Source organism: Lutra lutra, chromosome 6 (genome assembly GCF_902655055.1).
Source record: "Lutra lutra chromosome 6, mLutLut1.2, whole genome shotgun sequence".
In the NCBI taxonomy this organism is placed as follows: domain Eukaryota; kingdom Metazoa; phylum Chordata; class Mammalia; order Carnivora; family Mustelidae; genus Lutra; species Lutra lutra.
Genome location: NC_062283.1, coordinates 109,694,414 through 109,700,419, shown reverse-complemented (window position 1 = coordinate 109,700,419; position 6,006 = coordinate 109,694,414).

Genomic DNA, 6,006 nt, shown 5'->3' with positions numbered 1-6,006 from the left:
TTTATAGATTTTGGACACTAGCCCTTTATCTGATATGTCATTTGCAAATATCTTCTCCCATTCTGTCAGTTGTCTTTTGGTTTTGTTCACTGTTTCCTTTGCTGTGCAAAAGCTTTTGATCTTGATAAAACCCCAAAAGTTCATTTTTGCCCTTGCTTCCCTTGCCTTTGGTGATGTTCCTAGGAAGATGTTGCTGCGGCTGACGTCGAAGAGGTTGCTGCCTGTGTTCTCCTCGAGGATTTTGATGGATTCCTTTCTCACATTGAGATCCTTCATCCATTTTGAGTCTATTTTTGTGTGTGGTGTAAGGAAATGATCCAATTTCATTTTTCTGCATGTGGCTGTCCAATTTTCCCAACACCATTTATTGAAGAGGCTGTCTTTGTTCCATTGGACATTCTTTCCTGCTTTGTCGAAGATGAGTTGACCATAGAGTTGAGGGTCCATTTCTGGGCTCTCTATTCTGTTCCATTGATCTATGTGTCTGTTTTTGTGCCAGTACCATGCTGTCTTGATGATGACAGCTTTGTAATAGAGCTTGAAGTCCGGAATTGTGATGCCACCAACTTTGGCTTTCTTTTTCAATATTCCTTTGGCTATTCGAGGTCTTTTCTGGTTCCATATAAATTTTAGGTTTATTTGTTCCATTTCTTTGAAAAAAAAAACAGATGGGATTTTATAGGGATTGCATTAAATGTGTAGATTGCTTTAGGTAGCATAGGCATTTTGACAATATTTGTTCTTCTAATCCATGAGCATGGAACAGTTTTCCATTTTTTTTGTGTGTCTTCCTCAATTTCTTTCATGAGTACTTTACAGTTTTCTGAGTACAGATTCTTTGCCTCTTTGGTTAGGTTTATTCCTAGGTATCTTATGGTTTTGGGTGCAATTGTAAATGGGATAAACTCCTTAATTTCTCTTTCTTCTGTCTTGGTGTTGCTGTATAGAAATGAAACTGATTTCTGTGCATTGATTTTATATCCTGACACTTTACTGAATTCCTGTACAAGTTCTAGCAGTTTTGGAGTGGAGCCTTTTGGGTTTTCCACATAATGTATCATATCATCTGCAAAGACTGATAGTTTGACTTCTTCTTTACTGATTTGGATGCCTTTAATTTCTTTTTGTTGTCTGATTGCTGAGGCTAAGACTTCTAGTACTATGTTGAATAGCAGTGGTGATAACGGACATCCCTGCCACGTTCCTGACCTTAGCAGAAAAGCTTTCAGTTTTTCTCCATTGAGAATGATATTTGTGGTGGGTTTTTCATAGATGGCTTTGATAATATTGAGGTGTACACATTCTTCTCTAGTGCGCATGGAACATTCTCCAGAAGGATCACATCCTGGGTCATAAATCAGGTTCAACTGATACCAAAAGATTGGGATCATTCCCTGCATATTTTCAGACCACAATGCCCTGAAGCTAGAACTCAATCACAAGAGGAAATTTGGAAAAAACCTAAATACATGGAGACTAAACAGCATCCTTCTAAAGAATGAATGGATCAACCAGGAAATTAAAGAATTGAAAAAATTCATGGAAACAAATGATAATGAAAACAGATTGGTTCAAAATCTGTAGGACACAGCAAAGGCAGTCCTGAGAAGAAAATATATAGCGATACAAGCCTTTCTCAAGAAACAAGAAAGGTCTCAAATATACAACCTAACCCTACACCTAAAGGAGCTGGAGAAAGAACAACAAAGAAAGCCTAAACCGAGCAGGAGAAGAGAAATCAGAAAGATCAGAGCAGAAATCAATGAAATAGAAACTAAAAAAAAACAATAGAACAAATCAACGAAACCAGGAGCTGGTTCTTTGAAAGAATTAATAAGATTGATAAATCCCTGGCCAGGCTTATCCGAAAGAAAAGAGAAAGGACCCAGATAAATAAAATCATGAATGAAAGAGGAGAGATCACAACAAACACCAAAGAAATACAAACAATTATAAGAACTTACTATGATCAACTCTACGCCAATGAATTTGACAATCTGGAAGAAATGAATACATTCCTAGAGACATATAAACTACCACAAATGAACCAGGAAGAAATAGATAACCTGAACAGACCCATAACCAGTAAGGATATTGAAACAGTCATCAAAAATCTCCAAACAAACAAAAGCCCAGGACCAGACAGCTTCCCAGGGGAATTCTACCAAACATTTAAAGAAGAATTAATTCCTATTCTCCTGAAACTGTTCCAAAAATAGAAATGGAAGGAAAACTTCCAAACTCATTTTATGAGACCAGCATCACCTTGATCCCAAAACCACACAAGGATCCGATCAAAAAAGAGAACTACAGACCAATATCCGTGATGAACACAGATGCAAAAATTCTTACCAAAATATTAGCCAATAGGATCCAACAGTATATTAAAAGGATTATTCACCATGACCAAGTGGGATTTATTCCAGGGCTGCAAGGTTGGTTCAACATCCGCAAATCAATCAATGTGATACAATACATTAATAAAAGAAAGAACAAGAACCATATGATACTCTCAATAGATGCTGAAAAAGCATTTGACAAAGTACAGCGTCCCTTCCTGATTAAGACTCTTCAAAGTGTAGGGATAGAGGGCACAAAACAGACTCTTAATTAAAGAGAATAAGCTCAGGGTTGCCGGAGGGGAGGTGGGTGGGGGATGGGTTACACAGGTGATGATTAAAGAGGGCACTTCTTGTGATGAGCACTGAGTGTTGTGTGTAAGTGATGAATCACCAAATTCTATCCCTGAAACTAATATTATATATATGTTAACTAACTGGAATTTAAATAAAAACTTGAAACAAAAAAGAGAAAAAAGAAAAATTAATAAGATAATAAAACATCAATTGGTTAGAAAAGACCAGAAGGGAGAAAAATAGCTAAAAAGCAATTATAATAATCTAAGCGTGAGAGAGTGAAGTTATGTGATCCAGGGTAGGGTAATGGGAAGGAAGTCAGAATGATTCACAGGAAGGTGTGAATCCAGGACATATATTACAGACTACTTCTTATCTTTGTGGAAGGGAGGTTGCTGATGGCATGAAGTAGATTTAGTAGATATTCGTGAAGTGTTTTGTATGTGTCTTTCCATTAGGTGCCAGGGATATTACTAAAAACAAGAGAAAAAAATCCTGGCCCTCATGGTGCTCATTTAAAAAACTGAGAAGAGTTGATTGAGTGCTAGAATAGGGAAAATAATAAATACTTTTTTGAATGAAAATAAGAGAATGGAAGAAACCTAGAGGTAGAAGAAACTGAAAGATCCCTGTTTGCCACACTCACCAATCCTAGCCCTGTTTTCTTGGCCCAAATGTCTTTCCACTCTTTTCGGCCAACCATGATGCAAATGTAGGAAGCCATTTCTTTCTGCCTCTGGAATCTTTGCTCATTCCAGTTATCTGTTTAATTGTGCCTCAACTTGTATCTCTCAAAGTTTCACTTGTGCCTTGCAGCTCAAATACAGTGGTATCTGAGAAACACCTTTCCTCTGCCTGGCCACACCCCCCCTCCTTAGGTATCACCACACCTTGACCACTTTGGCTGAATTATTTAGACTGGCTTTAGTTCTGCTATTTCTGCCAGATGTGAAAGAGGGTTTTAAAAAGAGTTGGATGATAGAATTATTTGATTTCTAATGTTTTTCCACTACTAATTGATCACCAAGCCAGATACTAACATGTCTAAGAATTAACCCGTCATTAACTTTCCCCCAATTCTGACCTAGATTTTCTATTTAATTTTTTTTAAAGATTTTATTTATTTATTTGACAGACAGAGATCACAAGTAGGCAGAGAGGCAGGCAGAGAGAGGAAGGAAAGAAAGCAGGCTCCCTGCTGAGCAGAGAGCCCAATGTGGGGCTCGATCCCAGGACCCTGGGATCATGAACTGAGCTGAGGGCAGCAGCTTAACCCACTGAGCCACCCAGGTGCCCCTCTATTTATTTTAATGCTACAAGCCCTAACACATTCAGACTGCGGATGCCCTAGCTTTCTTTTCCTCCTTTCATTAAGAAGAAAAGGTGTTTGTTTTTTTTTTTCCCTAGATGAGAAGCAAATGTGTGGAAAAGTTGGGTTGTTTCTCCAGATGGTATAATTGGTCTTTGGGCAGCCAGTGAAGTGTCTGGCTTGGCATATGCACACTGAGAAGGAATATGCAAGCACATTTTTAATACAACTACTGTACTCTTGACACCGAGGGCAAGATGTCAGGGAAACAGCAAGCATGGATACTTTGTCCCTAAAAATTGGATCCAGGTGGCACCTGGGTGGCTCAGTGGGTTAAAGCCTCTACCTTCGGCTCAGGTCATGATCCCAGGGTCCTGGGATCGAGCCACACATTGGGCTCTCTGGCGGGGAGCCTGCTTCCTCCTCTCTCTCTCTGCCTGCCTCTCTGCCTACTTATGATGTCTGTCAAATAAATAAATAAATAAATAAATAAATAAATAAATAAATAAATAAATGAATAAATCTTTTTTAAAAATTGGATCCAGAACAAAATTCCTAATCATATTTTCAGGGGCATTAGAATAAGAGAATACAACTCTTTGAAAATACAGCCCCCAAAGTGTCCAGCATAAATAGAGTACTCCTCCTTCTTTGGTTTCTCTTGCCCAGCACTAAATCTGTTGGTTCCCCAAATCTGTCCCAAAAGTAAAAATAAAAATAAACATTGATTGCTTTTTAATTATGAAATAAAGATAAGGTCTTTTGACAATAGGATGCTTCCAACCCAAAAAGAAAGTCTACGATTCTACCTGGAATAAATGAAGATTTAATTGGAAAAACTTTGCTACACAGTAATATTTCCGAGACTGATGAAGAGAAAAGGAAACGAATATTTATAAAATACTCTTATGTTTAGGCACCGCACTAGAAATTTTCTACAAAGCAGAGTTCAAGTAGGATGAATTAGACATCTGACAAGCCAGAATGTTAGTGCATTTTTAGAAACTTGAGAAAGAGTACCACTTAACATACTGCTTTTTTTTCTTGAGTTATTGATTATAAACTAAAAAGAAAGTGATTTGAAGTGGGTTGCAATATGTGAGCTTGCTGGAGATGAGATAGCAGTTGATTTTCAATGTGTTGAGGACGTATCTTCATCAGAATCAGAAATCCTGATTAGAAACCGAGACTGAATATAAGATTGCATTTACAGAGCTGTAGCCCGTTGTCTCATCCAAACATTTATATTGCTAACTATTAATTTTCAGCTTATGTCTGTGTAGGAAGTGGTGGGGGAAAGATTAGTCCCAATTTATATAAAAAGAAGCAGAGATAAAAAGAAGCTAAATGATTTTTATTTAACCCTCCACGGAAGAGCAGTAGCTAATACCATGTTAACCCTAACTCACAGGCACAAGAATTTATGCTCTGGATGTTACCATTTTCAACCATGAAATGAATTCTTTTTTTTTTTTTTTAAGATTTTATTTATTTGACAGAGAGAGAGAGAGAGATCACAAGTAGGCAGAGAGGCAGGCGGGGTGGGGGGAGGGAAGCAGGTGGGGCGGGGGAGGGAAGCAGGCTCCCCACTGAGCAGAGAGACTGATTCGGGGCTCAATCCCAGGACCCTGAGATCATGACCTGAGCTGAAGGTAGAGACTTAACCCACTGAGCCACCCAGGCACCCCTGAAAATGAATTCTTATTAGACAACCTGTATGTCTTTAGCTCTCAATTACCAAGGATTAACTTGTTAAATACACCCACTACTCACAACTCCTCATTTTTTGCTTCTACCCACAATATAATCTTTAGAGAAATTTGAGATTTTGACCTTTTGAAGTAATAGTACATTATCCAGCCACAATGGAATGAGTGGGCACCAATGGAACAGAGTCACACAATACCATCCAGAAAGCAGTCCACTCAAGTAACACAAATCATTTCTGAAATCATTGTCCTTGCAACTATTAAAGAAGAAAATCTAAGAGGAGAGGAAAAGAAAAGCAAAGAAAGCAAAATCCATTGTTTTAAAATTTAAATCAATTTTTTTGAACTTTTG